Raw genomic sequence first — 21,140 nt, 5'->3', positions numbered from 1 at the left:
AATTTCGAAAAATCCCTTCTTAGTGTGCGTTCTCCTAACGTACCCTAACTGTGTACCAAATTTCAACTTTCAACTCCTAACCGTTTGGCTCATATCCATAATGCATATAGAAGTTTTAATCCTGTCTCTCTCCCCCCGGGAGGAATTTCGGAAAATCCCTTCTTAGTGTGCGTTCTCCTAACGTACCCTAACTGTGTACCAAATTTCAACTTTCAACTCCTAACCGTTTGGGCTCTGCGCTTATTATTATTATCATTATTATTATCAACCCGTCTCGATTATATATATAGATGCGTTAAAATTTCATTTTTTACAAAAGGTGGTAAAAAATTGATAAAAATGAGAGGTTATGACGTGACCAGTTTAATAATGATATATTTTAATAAATAGATAAATAATAGTGAAAGGATCTTATATTTTTAATTATTAGGCTAATTATAAAATTGCTAAATTTATTACTTATACTTTTTTTTATTTTCTGATGTAAATGCATTTATATCAAAGAATCTTCTGTCTTCCAATTCTGTTCTCCTGATTCTTGTCTTCTTTTCTGATTCTCTTACCTTTTTTTTTTTTTATCTTTTTCGTATTTTTGACTTCAGATTCTTCTGTTCTTCCCGATTCTTCTTGTTTTCTTCTTTCTGTGATTCTTCTGATAGAAGAATCACAGAATGACTTTGTGAGCATCGAATAGGATCAGGAGATTACTGTAAAACTGAAACGTAGAAAAAAATCAGAAAAACGAATCTCTTGGTTCTTTCTTTATTTTACCGTCACTTTTATTAAATATTTAGTATTTTAAAAAAGAATTTCTTAATTATTTTCTTCTTAATACCAACGAAAGAATCAAAATCATTTTCTAATTCATTTTTAAAAGAAGAAGGGCATTTTCATAAGGAGAAAGAATCAGAAGTTACTTTTTTACTTAATTTAATATGAGCAATGGTCCAAAATGTTAACTGAATTACAGAACATCTTCCATTCGTTCATTAAAACAAAATGATAAATTAATTAGATTCGTCATACGTTTAGAAAAAAATTAAAACAGTTTCTCTAGGACAATTAATTTATCATTTTTTATTTTTTCAGTTGAAATAGAGAATTGCTTTAAGAAGGAATATTTTGTTTTTAATTTCAAAGGAAGAAAGATATTAGGATTTACGAAAGGATGAATATGGAACTACTTCTATTAATTAGAATTATTTATTTTTAATGTTAACTTGTAGACGTATTTAACATTAATAATACCTGAAGGCGTAGTGTGCTGTTAGTGTTCTATACAATTTTCACCAGTGTTAGGTCTATACACAGTGTGGATCGATATTTCAGCAAAGAAACGTTTATTATACTTTCTTATTTGCTCGTATATCTTGTTATATAAGCCTTTCTGAAGGATATAACACATTATAATCTTTGTTTTAACACAAGTTAACTCGTTCCTCTTTCAGATAATTTAATGAGCTTACAACGTATTTATTTTGTAAATATACATAAATTTTATGTATTTTATACAAAATTCTAACAAATTAAACGTATAATTTGATATTTTAATTGTCATTTCAAGTGTCTGAACTTTGTAGGTTGAAAATGATGGAGTTCTGCTGAAGAAAGACTGCTGAGATTCTTGACGTAATTGCATCTTTTCTAAACGGTTATTTCGTATGTATTATATGAAAATACAACTATATTTCTGTGCTTTATACATCCAATAATGTCTAATGGTACGTGTAAATATTTATTTTGACTTATACAGGGAAGAAAAATCGATAATATCTTATTCCAATCGAGTCTGTAAAAAGTAAACATTTGGAGAGAACTAAACGGATTAAATACCAATTTATAAGAGACTCCTCCTAAGTTCAGGGATACAACGTTATTTCGTCACGTGGTATTGACAGAAAGCTGCGGGAGTACTTTTCCAATATCAACAAAGAGCTAGTCGATCGTGTGGAGTGTCAGTGGTAAGTGCAAACATCTCTGACAACATGTCACCGGTCAAGTGCTATCGATTGGCCACTCGACTCGGTTGACACTTTATGTGATAGGTATGATCAACAGTTAATGCAATTATTTTATTTTTCCAACTTAGAATATGTCAAAAATTTGTGATAATTTAATAAAGCTAATTAAATTAACAACACCAGGCTTACCTGGTGTGTATGGCCAAATCTATTATAGGCTCGAGAGTAGGCCCACAGGACGTATAGATCTCCAAAAACTGGTTTTAATCGATAAATATTATGTATAATCGAATAAAATTTAATTATAAATGTAAAAATATGTAAAATTTACAGATTTATTTACATTTAACCTATGGATAGGTTATCCTTTCGCTCATTTTCTTTAATGTAATCAATCTTTTTCTATCAGATGTGTGAAAGATGCGTATTTCTCTATGAAATTTTTATAAGTATTGACTCGATATGAAAGTGAAATATGAAGAAATTTATATCTTTTCAACCCATTTCAAACTGTTGCAAATGTATTCCCCAAAGAGTCGATTATTCTATTTCTGCTTTCCTTATCATTCTAACACTTGGTTTTTCCTTCCATATTTTCACTTTTCAAAATATTATTTTGTCCTATTATTCGTCTTTTCAACTGATTTTATTATTTTATCCATTCAATTTTTTCTGTAAATTGCTTTTTTCTGAAGATAATGCGACAACACTGTTAATTATCTCATTTCTTTTTAAAAAATACGTTAAAACAAAGACAAAAATGAGAGAAAAAATATGAAAAAATATGTTCAATTTTCTTCTCTAAAATAATTTTAAACGATAAGAATTAAAATGGCTTCCAATATTAACAGTCGGAAATAGACAAACCGCTTTACAGCTACCGCAGAAACTAATGGATGGTAAGAGGCAGTTACTATGGAAACGATGAATAATTCAAACGCCATTTTTAGTTTTTTTCCCCTTTCTGATGATATCGAACAGTAATATCATCAAGAATTTAAGGAAAAAATAAGGAAATAAACATAAATATAACATAACATAATAAATAAACATAATAAATAAACATAATAAATAAATATTTTTTAAAATAAAAATAGAAAATTTATAAATATAAATCATTCTGCAAGCTCTACAATTATTCCTTTATATCTCAAAAATAAATAAATTATTATAATTAATTAAATACTAAAAATAGAAATTATTATTTTAAAATTAGAGTTTATCTTTAAAATAATTATTGTTTTAATTAATAATTAAACATTTTCTTGCGTATTTTCCACTTCTACGCTCACGTTTATCAGTAATGTTAAACGAGAGTAAATATAGAAAAAAATGAATAATAATATGAATAATTAAGATGCGATCGAATTGATCTAATTAATTTAAGAAATATAAAAGGTCTTGAGGTTCCTGTGTTTAGAATTATACTATAATTAGCTTTTGTACAGCTAAATCCTATCGATCTAGTATCCAAGGGAACTGTGGAAAGGAGTGATTAATGACAGGTCGAGCGATACACACTTCCGACAACACACTTCAACACCTACATTTTTCAAGCCAAAGTCATTCCTCTCCTTCAACACGTTAAATTTTAATAATTAATATATTAAATATAATAATTACAGATAATTTTAGACCTGCTCCTTAGAAATATTGAAAATCCGATCTTTTTCTGTTTGAATGATTTTTTTATACCTTCGCGTGAATTGTTTTATAATTAAAATATTAAATTTTGTAATAATTTAAATTATTTTTTTATGTTAGACTTTATTTTTTCTTCTGTTATAGTTTTGTGATTTATTATTTGGTTAATTTAATTAATTTACTTCTTAAGTTTATTAGATTTTCAAAAGAGATCAAAGGAATTTCGAATGGAGAAAAGGAATTATTCAGAAATCTAATAAATTCCAATAAAGAATGTTCTTGAAGTAATAATAATTAATTCATTTGGATATGAAAAATTTATATTTTTTATCCACATAATTTAATAATTTTTATTTCAGGAAGGAATCAAATGGATCTCGTGAAATACGCGTTGGCCTTTATTAACAGTCAACGTAAAGATGGAGTGTAAAATTCATGAATCCATTTTATGTAATATAAATTATTTTATATAAAGAATCTTCTTTTTCTATGGTATAATTCTGGCCCTCCAAGTTTTTGGTCACAACAACACTTGGTCAAAAATCTCCCTTCTAGTCCTTCATTTTCCAGTTCTTTACATCCAGCTCTACGTTGTCTAATCATCTCTTTCGGTTATTTCTCCCTGTTTTGTAAGAGATAACACTACTATTTAACATAAATAAATTTACAGTAAAACCTGTGTTAACCGGACTCGCAAGTATCGAATATTTTTTCGGGTTTGGCAAGTTTACGTTTTGAATTTTAACTTTTTAACAAAGAAAATTGCTGCGTTACGAAGAATTCTTCTCGTTTAGGCAGGTTTCCGTTTTATAAAGGTTCCGTTTTGAACAGGTTTTATTTTATATATAATTCCTGATATTCTTTTTTACAATTATAAAATGTATTTACTCGAAAATCCGTTACTGAAAAATACGTTTTTAGCGAAAACTCTAATGGACGTTGTTTGGAGGTTCGACTGTATCTTCGAGTAACTTTCTAATATTTATTCAATCGCGATTGTAGATTATAGACTTATTTGATATAGGAAAATAAATAATTCATAGAATATTCCAGGAAACCATAACTCATAATTGAGGTCTTTATCTATCTATAAAAATAAAAACCATCTGTCTTTGTTACAATAATAATCTTTAAGCGTATGCATTATTTATGGGAAATCATTTTTAAATATAACACAATAGTTATTATCTAGAAACAAAGGAAAACTCTCACCCAAAAATCCCTTTTTTTTTAAAGAATTTTGGATAAACACTCGAGTCGTGCTTGAAGTTCAATATAACTTAATGCTTATTGCTGAAGGAGTTCTTTCGTGGGAGTCTTCAGAAAATTTTCTGGGAGGCAAAGAGTGGCGACAAATAATTACAACACTAAATTTTAACTTAATTATTCAATTTTTTGGGAAGTTTTTCATACATAGATTCAGTGGCGTAGCGTGGGTGTCAGCCGCCCAGAGCGGAGGAAAATTTCACTGCCCTCTTATTTAGCTATCTCAATTTAAAAGACTAAAATTCAGTTTCGTCACAGAATAAGTAATGAAAAATTCCGTGCTATTATTGCCACCTTTTTAAAATCGCCGATCCGGACGGCAGGTGAGGTTTGTTTGAACAGAAGTTCCTGACGCATGCATATGTCATTTTGCAATGCGAAGAATAAGGTGCAGTGCATGCTGGTTCTAAATCAGTTACAGTTAGCGACTAGGGAGACTTGGGTAGGAGTAACGTAAGTAATCTAGATGACTTAGCCCTATTGGATATTGGAGGTGTATATTACGAATGAATCGTACAAGCAAAACAAAAAAAATAAATAAAAAAGGTCGACAGGTTGCGCACGATATCCCCGGATGGCGAGTCGGATGGTAACGCTATTCCGTGCTCATTTCAATCGGTCCGAATTGTAGGTGGACGAATATATGAAATAAAATGGTTCAAATTCTTACAAGATATTATTATTATTTATTGTCAAATTTTGCCGCCCCCTAAAAAGTGCCGCCCGGGGCGGGCTGCCCCTGCCGCCCCCTTACGCTACGCTACTGCATAGATTGCAGAATACAGTATTGTAAGACAGGCAAAGCGTCCCATGGTTCAGGACGTATGACCATATATCTCAATCACTGTTACCATTAAATTTGTTAAATTTTCACACGATCCAAGGAGGGACAAGTGTCCCATTTGCCCCCTTTGCGGACGTTCCACAAGTTTTTCCAATCTACACTCTGATAACAGGGCTAGAAATTGATCTATCGAGTAGAGTCATGGAGTACTTCTGGTATTTTTTAACGAGAGAAATTCACATAAGTCAGATGCAATAAATCGAAAAATTTAATGTATTTTTTATACTTTTCGTTCATCAGATAGTTAATTTATTATTTATTCACTTCTCTAAGGTTTGTTACTCTCTCAAGGGAGGTTATGATATGCTGTAGTGTAATTTGACAATGTACTGTATATGAGGTGTGAATGGAATTAACTACGAGAGTCTCCTGGTCATATAATTTCTACATGTTAATTAAGTTTTCAGTTAACAAACAAGAGTGGCAAATGTGGAAACCATAATCAGGAGACTCGTCGATATTCCCTTTCATACGTCATATACATTGATCAAATTTCATGCGGCTTATTGTACAATACATTAGGCCTACATATGATAATATGGTATTAGTTTTTACCGTATTATAATGTTTAAAAATAATGTTAGAAGAAAAAAAAATCCCTTCTCTATTTAAAAAAATCCCCAGCAACAAGTTGCTCAACTTTCCCGGCAACATTTAAAATTTTGGTGGCGCCATCTGTTATTATATTTTATTAAAATTTTTATAGTTTTAGCTATTAAAACATGGCAGAAAGCTTAATTTTGAGGGTAGAGTTGGGTTTTATAAAATAATTGTAAATGCTAATACCAGTAAAATCGTCATTAAGTCCGATCCTACTGGAGATACACACGACACCCTTTATCTCACAACGCCGTCGACCTTTAATCATCAAAATTTAATAGGATCAATTCCCCTAATACACAAACTTCAGAAATTTCTAAATTTTTTCTGCAAAAAGTACAAGAATTATTAAGCTTCAAAGAGGGTGAACAAAAACGTGCCCCCCACACACTAACATCCATACATACAGGAAAAAACCCAAATTTTTGCATTTTTCGATGTTTCAAGGTCCCTTAAGTCTAAAAATGTAAAAATCTGGGGGTCATTTTTTGCCGGATTATCATACTTTTGCTCTGTTTTAACATTCGGGAAAGTAAAACATCGTGAAATTTACTTATAATTGCCTTTATACACGATATGGATTTTGTTCTAGCTACAACAAAAAATACCCCGAGTCATTTAAAATTCGATTAAATTCAGAATACCAATTGGATTTATTTTTTTTCCTGTACATCTCTTACAGACGGATGGATAACTGTGCAGTTAAGGTGACAGCTTACGCTCTGGGGATCCTGGATCGAAAAATCCTAGGAATTTTTCGGAGTGGTCTGTTCAGATATGACGAACCATCCGACTGCCCCATTGTAAGCCTGGCTAAACCCATAATGGGCTCATTTAAAGGCCATCTTAATGCCCACAGGGAGGTAGAGTTAATAAAAGTACAAGCTATTCTTATTAACTCAAATTTTCTGTCAATAATTTAACGTTTGTAGTAAGCACCATATCAAATTAACGAAAGGTGATAGCGATTAATGAGGAAGTAAGTTATATAACACGAAGTATTGACTTTCAGCTTATATAACTGACAAATTACTACTAACTATTCGTAATGATGATAAACAGCGAAAACCTTTACCAGAAACAATGTTTATTAGTTAATAAAATTAAACGTTTCAGCTGCTCTAGCAGCCATCATCAGAATTTCAGAACACTGTATTCCATTATAAAAATGGAATAGAAAGTACAGTGCATCCATAATAATATAATTTACTAAAAATACAGTAGAGCATCGATTATCCGACTCAATTGGGGACTGGGGTTGGTCGGATAATTGAAAAGTCGGATAGCCGAAAAGTATGAAAAAATCCATTATTAGTGTAGTATATTATTATATCCCATGTATTTAGTATATTAGTATATCGCTATTAACCTACTTCGCGTTGAATTTTCCTCCATGTTAAGCCTATAATTTTTTTTTTTAAAATAATAATCGTCGCTATTGTATCGTTAAAAATTAGAAAATTAAGCCTCGTTTAAATACTAGCTCACTTTCATGGTCGATCCAGTGTTGCCAGCTAAAACACGTAAAAATAATATTAAAGTAGCCGAGACATAGCCAAATATTGTAGCGTCATATCACTAGCGGACATTTGAATTTGCCGACTAGAACGCGGTCGGTTAACCGAGGTGACGGTTAATCGGGTGTCGGATAATCGATGCTCTACTGTAATTATATTTTGCATCCTTATTTTTGATAATCAGAGATTTTAAAGTAAAATATTCTAACTACAGTTATCGATTTGTAATTTGATATAATCAAAAGGATTGGATTAATAGGTCGACGCAATGCATGCATTATCTTTCAGAAGGGAGGACTTCAGATGGGAAATTGTCCCTATGTGGCTGCTGGACAAATGAAGAAAACACGGAAAATTCCACATGGTCAGGAGCGAACTTGCGACTAACTACCAATGTTTAGTGGTTTTATCCACTCGGCCAGGAATATTTCACGGGGGTTCTGTCGTGGATTTATTGGATTCCGTTCTTCACCATCCGGTCACCGCCACTGTGGACCCAGCCAAACTTATGAAGGACTTCCAGGAATGATATCGTTCAATAGTTCAATAGACCTTAAAAATGATCATTGGCGGTATCGAATATCCACGTGCATTAAGACAAATCAGTAAAACGTGCTCTGGCCTTTTAATATATGTTCCGATCAGCATATATCTTTTTATAGAGCGGCTACTAGTCTTGATGATTTTACCACAGAAGACATACCCGTTTCGTTGCAGTTGCATATGGGTTCGGGCTTGTCTTTGATGCCAAGCTTTGCCAGATGTTCCTCCAAAATGTGACAAAAATCGTAAATAATAGCAGTTTTCCATTGAAGACCAATAGCCTGCAACATTCTTTGGAACACGAAGTGTTAGCCCATAGCGATTCGCGAAATCGTGCTGCCACCATTTACCAGTCGCCTGATGTTTGCTGTCGAATAGTTCTGTTAATTTGTATGCTAGACGTCGAATTTGGATTGCAGTGAGTCTGATTCTAGCTCCTGATATTGTTCCAATGGTGTTAAATTTTTGTAATTTTAGAATATGATATCATCTTGTTTTTAGGCCACTAGGAAATCTTTCAAAGTGGACCAGGGAACATCATACTTTTTAGATACCTCTTGTATACGGAACATTACCTTATCACATATCAGAGTTTTAGGTTTTGAAAGACATGTTGCCAGATAATCTGAGGGATTTCAGATTTTAAGCATCTTATCAGTTCACAATTAAATTTATGATTTCTTATTAAGCAAGTATATCTACTAATTTTAGGAAGAGAAACTCAATTGGATTGGTGGAATGAGAAATCACAATACGTAAACAACCTACCAAGAATGGGAGACTACTATGATCTGTTCTTAGTGTTAGACACGTGAAGAATAACCGAAAAATTCTATATAGCCAGTTCGTCAGTCAGGCTCGAACCCATAAATAACTTCCAGTGTTCATGGAATCCACTCGGTCATTGGTAGGCTTGAAACTAAAAATCCAGCAACGAGTTGCATAACATTCCCGGCAACAGTTAAAATTGTGTGTGGCGTCATCTGTTACTAGATTTGATTTTAAACACTTTTTATGTTATTAATTATTATAAAATGGCAAAAAGCTTAATTTTGAGGATAAAAATGAGTTCTATAAAAAATTGTGAATGCTAATAACGAGTAAAATCGTCATTACGTCTGACCCTAGTCCAGATATGACACACGACGACCCCTCTTTATCTCTTCACCCCGTCGACCTTTAACCACCAAAATTTAATAGCATTAATCTCCTAATACACAAACTTCCTGCAAAATTTAAGAAAATTTTTACAAAAAGCACAGGAATTGTTAAGCATTAATGAGAGTGAACAAAATCTTGTCCCCACACACATAATAACATCTATATACTCAGAAAAAACACCCGAATTTTTTTTTTCATTTCTCAACGTTTCACGGTCCCCTAAGTCGGGGGTAATTTTTTTGACTGATCGCCATACTTTCCCTGTTATATACAACAGCCGCGAAAGTAATACTTTAGATAAATGCCTGAAATTTTTGTCTAAATATCTTACCACAAAAAATTATAAAATTTTTATTAGTTTATGTCTTCTACTTTTATTAAATTATATTTTTACTCGGTGATTTTAAATCAATAATGATTAAATTTGGATGATTAAGTTCAGTATAAGTTGCCAAAAAACATGTTTTTCGTTTTATTTAATGCATAATGACTTACAGTCTGCTATTGTTTACTTAAGTTTTTTTTCTGTGATAAATTACGTAATGCCATTTCTATACTTATCAACTACATCCTGTAACGCTCCCTAACGCCGTCACACATATCCACCCCCAAAATTACGTAACACAATCTACTCCCTTAATTGCACTAAGGAATAATACAAAGCATGGGGGATACCGAACGTTACATTATTTTATTAATTACGCGTATAAAGATACTTCAGGAACGAAAATGAATCATTCCGTTACCCTAGGGATGAGATTCTAGCATAACGTACAGTAACACTTTTGTAAGCACCAACCCCCTTGTAACGCATCGTAACAATTACCTTCACATCCCACATCTGTGTTACGTAATTTATGGACGGCCCCAATACTGAAAGTTTAAAGTAGTTTAATCAAATTTCCTCAGTCAAATACAAGGAATAAAATTGTTCAAATTTAAAGTATTATTGAATAGATTTCAGTGTGATCAGACCCTAAACATCGGAGTTCGATCGGGGGTTCGCGCCTCACTCGGACGAGCTGGCAGCTGGAGTTTTTTCCGGGTTTTCCTCCTTGCCAATGACGCTTGAATAGGGGCCAGCTTTCCCTCCAAGTCCTCCCGGAAGGCATTCTGTCGCCCTTTCTCGCGGGGGTCGTCTCTTATAAGGCCGGCTTTGGTCGCTTCGTGACCTCTCTCCTGTCTTCCTCGGATTGGTCGTCTTCTATAAGACCGCCTCTTCCTCACTGTTTCTTTCGGAGTGAAAAGCGACAAGCTGCAGCACTCCTCTATCGTCCATGAAATGAAATAGATTTCAGTAAAATTTAAATAAATTAAGGCTTTTTTTCACGTGAAGGTTATTTTTTAATTTCTAGGAATGGCATTTAACATTTAACTTCCTCACGAAAGTCCTTGCCACTATTTAAGAGACGGATTGTGGAAAATATTGCAAACTCTTCAAGGAATAATTCGCATTTTTTAAATATCACGCAAATTATAGAATTATTAAGCCGCCATTTTATAAAGGTGCTGAAGGCTTGCACTATTATTGGCAGCAGCCTTTTCAGAAAACAGAGCACACTCGTGAGAACAAGGCACTTACAGTATTAGAGGAAGTAGTTTAGGTAACATGAAATTTTATAATAAATTACCGTTTTTTTAATGTGTCACATAAACAACTCTCAAACCTCTCTCAGAAAAATTGTTTAATTATTTAACGTTAATGGCAGCCATCTTCAGGATGGATTGGATAGAACATATAATAGAATACTGTAGTTATATTTCAGTATGAATATAATACACGAGATTTTTTGGCAGTTATAAGCATCTATAAATAGTATCGCGATTTTAAAATCGGGATGTTGCCGACATTTATATATTTACGTTACGTTATTTATTTAGGTTACGATATATTTGTTGACCCTACTCTCATAGACTAGAGTGAGCGGTTTGTAAATAATCGCGATTTTAATCCCATCTGTGAGATCCTTATCGTTACTAAAGATGTCGTAAACAGTGGGTTACGCCGTATACTACTTTTCTGCCCTTGAATTTAGAGGTATGCAGCGTATAAAAGTTGGTTATTTGTTATTATACCTTACAATTTTTCATTGGGCTGTAATTTACACGTAATAATAGATTTTCGGTATTTTACTTAGACCTATATTAATTAATTTATTCGAACGTGTTCAGTACATTGATCCAATTACTCGATTAAGCTATACACTTCGCGAATTAACTAAAATATATTTCGGGTAATACATTATTTTAATACGATAGGGCAGTAGAAGATGAAATATACGAAATATCATAAAACATGAATCATGGTTGGCAGGTTACATTAAGCAAGTTGACGGAGTTATATGAGTTATTGATCGTGACGAAATCTGTATAAAAATCGTGTCACAATTAATAGGAAGTAATAAATTAGTTCACAAAAATATAAGACTTAATTCTAATTCTGTTACACTTTACATAAAGCATTTTACAATGAACGGTTGTAAAATTGATAAATGGTCAACATCAGGTGCAGATAGAAGCGAATTGGATTGAATAAGATTGATTGCTGAGACAATGAAACATATGAGCTATCTTCCAAGAGGTTGTGAATAGGAGAGTGATCCTTATTTAGGTGTTAGACACTATAAAAACCTGAAAACTCCACGTGGGCAGCTTGTTGGTTTGGCAGAAACCCGCGACTAAGTGTCAGTGTTTCGATAGAGGAGAATCAGATCATTTGTTTCGGAGGAAGAAAACAGAATAATTTTATTTTATTTTAATTATGAGAATCTGAACGTATTCAACCTTTATAAATAGTATATAATAAAAATAATATTTAAGAAAATTTTATATTTTAAACTTTCAAAGCATTCAATACACTAAATCTGTTATTTTAAACCCATTACAATGAGGTTTCTCTCATTTTTAACTCTCTGTGCCCCTTGACATTAAAAGAACATTTTTCGATACCTATCATGGGTTCGGTCAGGTCCATAATAGAGTGAGGTGGTATGAGATAGTGGGTGGTGACCGACAAGGATGAGAAATAGGGCTTAACATATCCGAGCCTATGAGAAATTCCTGGAATGTTGCTTGGCCACATTCGATCCGGGATTCCTCAGAATAATAGGGTAACGTCTTAACTGCATTGATCATCCGAGTGTCTGTTGTATGAGTTATAAAAATATACATAAAAATTCGTAAACATTATTTTACTTTCAGTCTATTTTCTTTGTTTTTAATGAAAATATACAATGATTATATTATTTAATTGCATATAAAAGACTATATTTAACACTTGTGTATATAAAACATTTATAAAATGCAAAAATTCAGTTCTTTAGTCTGACAAAATACGCTAAAATTCTCTTTGAATTTTAATTTTTTATCGGTATTATTTATACTATTTTTTCTAGATTTATTCTGCATAATTTGATCAATATTCACCGTTATCATCATCATTTGCTTACATTAGACATTTTACATTTTGAAAACTGCAATTTTATTAACTCTCACTAAAACATTAAACATTTTAGCAATTTTTGCATTGATCTTGTAGGTAAGTAAGTAGAATTGGATTAATGGGGTAAGGCAACGGCAACGCAACATATGCCAAAGGGTTCCGTGAGAAACTGGCACCTATTTAAGTTAAACACGTGAAGAAAACCCGGAAAACTGCAGCACTTTGGTTAGGTGCAAACCCACAATCATCTAGTAGTATCTACTCAACCATACTGTACTGTACATTCTATACTGTAAATTTTTCTGATACATCAATACTTAGATAATCTAATATTATATTGCATTAAATTATATATAATGAGTTAATTATGCAATATTGCTTATAACTTAAGCAGCTGAAGCCACTCACTTTCAAAAGGTATTTTCAGGTAAAATAAATCAATAAATATTTTTAAAAAGTGGTAGAGAATATCTAAAACTTAAAATGCAACCTTTCCTCGCTTGTTTCTTTAAATTTTATCGATTTTTATTCTGTTTCATCACCAATATAAAAGCATAGTTCTTGATATTGCATGCATATGAAGCATTATAAGCTTCTTTGACGTCTATAATTTATTTATTATTAATTAAAGTAATTTAATTTAATTTAAAAATAAAATTCTGTTATAAAAAACACGACGATTTTTTATTTAAATAATCAAATAAATAAAAGTTTTTATATAATTAATAGCCTTTTAGGAAAGTCAAATCACGTAGTTTACTCTCCTTACTTTTATTTGATATGGTATAACATGAAAATGCTATTTAGAAAATAGCAACAAAATATCCTTTTACTTTCTTTTTTCTCGTTTTTTCTTCTTGTTTTAGAAAAAAAAGGAGAAATCCGTTTTGTTCTTTTATTTTTCATTCTCGCCGTTACAAGAAACGAAATCATCTAAACTCATTTTGCCTGTAGTAATCTTTTCAGAAGAAGGCAGATGCCATGTGGCAGATACATTACACGTCTTGCTACCTTCTTGTACAAAAATATGATAAAAATATTGTACTAGCTTCATAATTTGTCACGTGTTACGGTTACGTGTAACCACTCTTGGCATGTAAAGTACGTAATGTGTTCCTATTCGTGTCAGATTTTCTACCTTGGGCAAAAATCTTATATACAGTTTTCTATTTTTTTCATTGTCTGAAATTATAGAAATTTATTACGGAAAAATAAATACGTGTTTTAGTTAATTGTTAGAACAATTATCGTTTCTTTACGTATTTTTAATTACTTATTTTTATTTACCTATATAAGGTAAAATAAATTAACAAGAATTTACCAGAAATATTTAAAGTAAATTCCTGGTATTTCCTTAAATATTCCTGGTAAATTCCTGTATTTAAGGTAAACTAATAGGTAATTTAACATAGACAAACTAAGGTTAAGGTAAACTAATTTAATTTACCTTAATTTTAACCTTAAATACACGTGCCTTGCATAAATCTAGCATATTATAAGCATACAAATGTTACAAATGTGAGTTATTCAATGCGTAAGTAAAGAGATAATTTTCTAATTTCTGGCAATATAAAGATAGTTTATTTAATTTTAATACAACATTGTTATATAATTAATTAAGTTCTAAAAATAACAGCATAAATTTTATTTAAAAATATAACGTTCATCAAGGAAATTAAGTTAGCATGCATTTGCATCACTTGAATATGGTGCTTCAAATGAAATAACAGATTTTTAGTGGTAAGTGTCCACTGTATAGTTCTCATCACGTGCAAAATGTCAGGATCCAATTGTGGAGTTATAAAGTAGGCCCTACTAATTTAGTTGCAATGACTGAGCAACTTCTCCATATAAGTGATAACATTTTTTGAAGACCCCGTAACACTTTTCATTATATAACTATTACTTAAATGATGAAATCCTCGACACAATCCGCTATGATTTGGTGAAGCATTTTTCCAGATCCACGACGGGGTGAGGGACCCTCTACATCTTGATTCTTTACATCGCGTACAATAATACTTTTCATGACCGCTTCCCTCTTAAATTGTACACGTAAGTAATGGCATAATTCTACCCTTTAATATTATTTAATACAAATTAATAATATTAAAACATTATACAGTCGAACATATAATAACAACCATCTCCCAACAGCAATCACTTTTTATGCTCCCGTCAGTGGCCGTTCTATACAGGTTTGACTACTTAAAATTAAAATTCATGTCTTGATCTTAGTTATTTTTTATGAGAAATTATATAAAATATTATTTGATTTTTATTCCAATTAGAGGTGCGATTCTTATTTTGATAGGAAATCAATCAATCAATTGTTAACTTACAAATAATCGAGTTATCAGTTGTATGTCGAGCAGCTGCTGTACAATCAATGGTAGTAAATGATTTACTTTTCTCTGAAGATAATATTTATCATCCTCTTATATCTCAGCATCTAAATTATTTCATTAATTAAATATAGGGAATTAAATTAAACACTACACTTATACGGGTTGAGAGCATAAAAATGTATTTAAAATCTATAGTTTTCTAGAATAATTGAAACATTATGTAACAGTGAAGACTCGTGAGATTTTATTAAGAGAAAACTCAGGCTAGGATTTTGATGTTATCAGTAGGACACAATACTTTGCTTCTGTGTTCAATGCTAAAAGTCTGTAGTAGATATTTGAATTTAAAATTGTTTTATAAGCCCAATATTTACACGTCTTCTAATAAAAAATTATCTTTTCTCAAAATTTCTGAAGAAGCTGATGCTTCATAGCCCTTTGAATTTATGTATTTAAGAAATAATTACCTTTCATTTTATTTTTCTATGGTAAAATTTTACATCACGCGTGTCATTTTTCGTGATTATCAAAATATTTCGCTGAGATATATCCAAATCTAGAAGAATTATTAATTAATAAAATATGTTCTGTTTACAAAATGAAATAGCTTATATAGAGTACCTGTAAATAATTTAAGAACTTAAATTTCATAATCTTAGTCTTTAATGGATGTAGAAGTAAAATCAGAATGGAATGGACAGACGAACAAACGTACTGTAACGTACAGTACAGTACAATTCTAAGATCAGCACGAAGAAATCTGTATGGGTTAGATAATAGGGAATTTAATGACTTGTGTATAGTCACGGAAATTTTTATTTAGAAAACGAACGTTGCATCGCATTAGCTGGAATTATAAATTGTGAAAACGTAGATATATGGTCAAAGAAATCTCAATTACTCGTCAACTTTTATGCCTTAACTTACGTATTTATGCTTAAATTGTCAACTGGTACTTAATTTATTACTAGGACTTATTATACTGGATAACTGTTTCTGCATGTTAAAAAATCAAATCAGAAAAAGCAGTCTTTTATTTATCACCAGGTGATAAATTCAAATTTTTCAAAGATCCGTTGGATACGTTTTACCTTGATTTTCCTTTGAGTCAAAGGAAATACAAGTCTGATGAGTCGTGACCCTAAGTCGTCTCCGTCTATAAACCAATCCAAAGTTTAATTGTCTGTACGAACCCAAGTTTAAGTTCAAGCAATCGACCATCTTCACTAATTTTACATTAAGTTGTGTCAGCACCCACCGAACAATGGTGACAGATGGTGACAGAATTGGAAGAGAAAAACAAGAGTTAATCTCCTATCTTCTAACCGTCTCTATCCGTCCTATCTCCTTTTTTCTTCTAACCGTCACATTCGCGGAAATATTCGTTTTAAACCCCAAACATAAGTGATTCTGTAATAACTATTGGCTTACCTAACTAATGTACATTGAGATGCAACACAATATTTATAAATAAATATAGTTTGTACTTTTATGTGCCTTTAATAAGTTAAATTAAAGCAAAGAGAATATTGAGCGAATAAAATAATTCGATTTAAAATAAATGAGTAATATCGAAAAGTGATTACAGCACTTAATAACATTGATTTTAGAAGTCTGCAAACTGTAGTTAACGTAGCGTAAATATTAATAAGAAAACTAAAAAAAAAAGAATAATCCAATTTATTTAATAAATATTTTTTCCAATTCTTTAAAATTGTATTGTTCACACGCAAATAACTTCAACTAAAATAGGTTTGGTCATTATGAACAATTCCGGAATTCTGTTTCCCGAAAAGTTTTAAAATTACAATCATTTTCTTAACGATAAAAATGTTATTTATTCGATGAATTTTTAAATAAACCATAATTTTTTTTCTTAAAACACGTGGTCACTGGTGTCCACGTGGACTTTTCAATAAATTTTTTTTAGCTTTCTGGAAACGGAATTAATTCCTTCTATAAGATGCAACTCTACTTTCGTGCACATCATTATTCCTGAAATTATGAGACTTCTGGTATATATTTTAGGCACAAACTGTGGCCTAAATATTGAGGAACATTCAAATTTTCAAATAGCCATTACCATTGATGTCCATGCAAAGTTGACATTTTTCAACCAAGAAGTCTTTTAGGAGTGTTGCTTACAGCGAGTGATGGTAATTAAAGTACTCCTATTCAACGCTATCTACGGAGAAATTTAGTAGTCCAAATGAAACCAAATTTGGTATGTGACATTTCAGGACATGTGGAAGATGTATCTTGCATCAAAACTCCCCACTATGACACTTTTGGCATTTAAGTGTACTGTACGTGCTGTAGCCAGTTCTGAGCATAAAAGTGGCCACAATTGTTGAATGCCATTCTTATCATCTATAATGATTATTACCTTGTTAAAACGCGCATTTCTTATAAAGCTGCTTTATGAAAACAACTGTAATACTGCGGCTGAATTCAGGAATTTTATTGTCGTAAGAATATACGCTGATAATGCCCATTAATTTTCGGAAGAATGATTTCTCTGTTTTAGTAAACTGAACATCTGAGAGTTCAAAAAACATCTGTTGTTGAATAGTCAGTGAATAATGTTGCAAGCTAAAGTAAGACTGCATATGCAGTGTAACAGCAGTGAATGCATCCTGTGGCACAGCGTAAAAGTTACTGAGAAAGTTTGTGGATTGTTTTCCATATAAGATCAGGCACGAGCAGCAGTTGCTTGTTGCCTGTAGAGAAACCCAACTAACCTTAGCCTTTACCTTTCTCACCAGAATGGAAATGGATATGTCGTGGCCATGGACACTTCTGTGGAGCTACGAAAGAGCTCCACGACACCTCAGTGGAACAGTAAACATTCGTAAATGTCGTATTTGGGCCACGGAAACCCTTTATGTTTTTTAGCAGATTCTACAGCACTCGCTTAAAGTTATAACTTTATCGTTGGTGCATCATCGAAGAAGCGCGTCCCAATGAGCCAGTGATATGGCCAGTGATGTCGAGAAATGTTCGATAACCAGTTTCATTTAAGATGGAATGTCTCCGCATATCGGATGCTGCGTAGAACAGTTAACAGTGATTAGTCAACAACATTGTATAGAAGCACTTTAATTATGATCACTCGCATTACTTTTGAATCTTTCCTCCTTGTAGGTACTAAGAGGACCTTTTAAACATATCCATTATGGCTTCGACCAGACCTATAATGAGGACGATCAGGGATGATGAGGGACGAGGCTTCGACATATATGGGACAGACCACCCTGGAAAAACTTTTGGGGTTGTACGACCTCCGGATTCGATCCCGGCTCCTCCATATTCTAACATTGAAAACATGCAAAACGTAATTGTACGATGTTACGATTTATAGCTTTTAAATTTATAAAGTAAAACTGGTAAAATTTTAATCGTAACGCGGTTACGATGAGAATTTTAAACTTACGAGTCTCTAAAAAAATATTTTAGATAACGTAACATGGTTACGATTTATTTTGATGTTAATTCGCTTATATAATTGACGTTCCATACCGTTAAATATGTCCACCATGATATTTATTTATTTATTTTTAGTGCTATCGAAGCGAGTAGCGATAACCGAAAATTGAATATATTTTTGTAGCCTGCAAGCAACATTCAACAGACATTTTATGTTACGCATAATAAATATTGAGTACAGTATATCAAACACGGATAACTCGTTATATTTTTTCGTTGTTATTCCGTTACGATGTAATTTTATATGAGCTAACAATATTTTTTTTATCTATTTTATTTTATTTATTAAAGACGATAAAAAAAATATTCTATTTAAATAGGAAAATTTAAAATTTATAACTTAAAGTCGAAACTTCAATAACGGCCACCTTTCAATGGCGGACATTTTTCAGGAACGTTTACTTTGAATTGCATACAGAATAACCTCCAAAAGACGGAACACCTCCGAAAACGAGCATTTTTTAAATGTTCTATTCAGTGTCCGTTATTTACAGTTTTATTTATTGCCGTATTTACGTAATTTTAATTTTATTTAATTATACAGTTAATTATTCATGTAAAAAATAATTGATTAAATATTTTTTAAATAAATTTTACCGTGTTACGAAATAAATGAATTTTGTAAACTCCTGGAACGTGGGACGAAATGGTCACGTGTTTCATACTTTTAGTGACATTTGTGCCTACGTAACTCAGCTATTTAACTATGTTACTAAGATATTTAAATGTAAAAATTTTTAATGAAAGTATAGAGAAAATGTAATATCATCAGAATATTGAATACTGACAAATATTAGAGACTTGCAGAAAACTAATTTTGAGAAATAGATAATTCGAAGTTGTTTGATCATCTATCACTTTAAATTGAGTACCGGTTCGAATTTAAAAGACGAATGAGATATTTAAGTAGGAAACAGTATCTATTTAACGTTAATGCTTCTCTGAAAAATATGAAATATAGGATTTCAAAGAATCCTTTTCATTTTAACATAGGATTATTCAGTAAATAAGAGTATTTTCCTGTTATTTCTGATTTAATCGTGATCAAGTCAAAATTTTTATTGGTTTTGATTTGATGGGATATGGCAACACAATACATAAGCGATCTGCCGAGGGGGAATGCCACCGGGGTGGATTTTCTATGACAAACTGAACATATTTACACACGTAAAGAAAATCCAGAATCTATAAAAAGTTAGTCCTACTCTGACGTTACACAAAAAAGAATCCATAAATGCGCTTTACCATGTGGCCAGCTGGTTGGTGGGGTGAAGCGCGACAAATTTTTCTCTATTTAGGTGTTATACGCGTGCCTACAGGAGATGCCTTCCTATGGCAAACTTGCTCCATTCAGGTGTTACAGACATAAAGAAAACCCAGAAATACGCGTTTCATGTGGCCTACTCATTGGTGAGGCGCGAACCCTCGACCGAGTTACTAGTGTTTTATCCCCTGGCAAACATACAAATCGGTATTAAAATCATATATTTTTAAGATTCCACACCTACAAATTTGACGGACGATAATCTTTATTTATTAAAACATTTCTACTTAATTTTTTTCCCTAAATTTTCTATGATCATTTACACTTGACAGTGACTTCTAAGTATATTAAAAACAATAAATATTACACCGAGGGATGAAAAAAATAAGTTTCGTTTTTGTAAAATTTAATATTCTACAAGCCATATTTAAGAGAATATTTTAAACAATGGCTTCTTTGACTCCACGAAATAACTTAAATTCTTAATTATCTTCTTCTTTACAGTCAGTAGATTAATTAAATGACGTTAAAGGCGAAGTTTAATTCGTTAATACACAGCATTTTCGATTATTCTTACGTGATGTACTTAATTGCAGAATGGTTCCATTTGTCTTCCTGCAAACATATTTAAAGGCATTAAGAGCCGAGTCGAGTTCCATTACCGCAGCTTAAGTTCCGTCCGAGTTAATCCTCTAGATATAAGTTCGGTCTATTGACGTAATTGCACGATTATAAACGACGACCGCACCCTACAAATATAATTCTTCTTTATTTAAACATAGAATAATCCCTGTTATCCATTTAAATTTAGAAAGCAGAATACAGCCGAAGGGAATAAAATCTTTATTCTCTCTCCTTCTAAAATTAAACTCGTTAAATGCAGAAACATAAAAATAATATCACGTTTTTTCCCATTGTATTTTTACGCTTTAAGGGATATTTTTCATGTTTTAGGGAATTTTTTTAGAGCTGGAGGCCTACGAAGAATGATGCGTGTCGACTCGGTGTAGACCTGGAATATGAGCGAATTTATCTTAAATTTTATTAATTTAAAATGTTAATTA

Source organism: Centruroides sculpturatus, unplaced genomic scaffold (assembly GCF_000671375.1).
Source record: "Centruroides sculpturatus isolate CEXI.00-Female unplaced genomic scaffold, Cexi_2.0 scaffold453, whole genome shotgun sequence".
Taxonomy (NCBI): Eukaryota; Metazoa; Arthropoda; class Arachnida; order Scorpiones; family Buthidae; genus Centruroides; species Centruroides sculpturatus.
Note: the sequence above shows the minus strand (reverse complement) of the source record.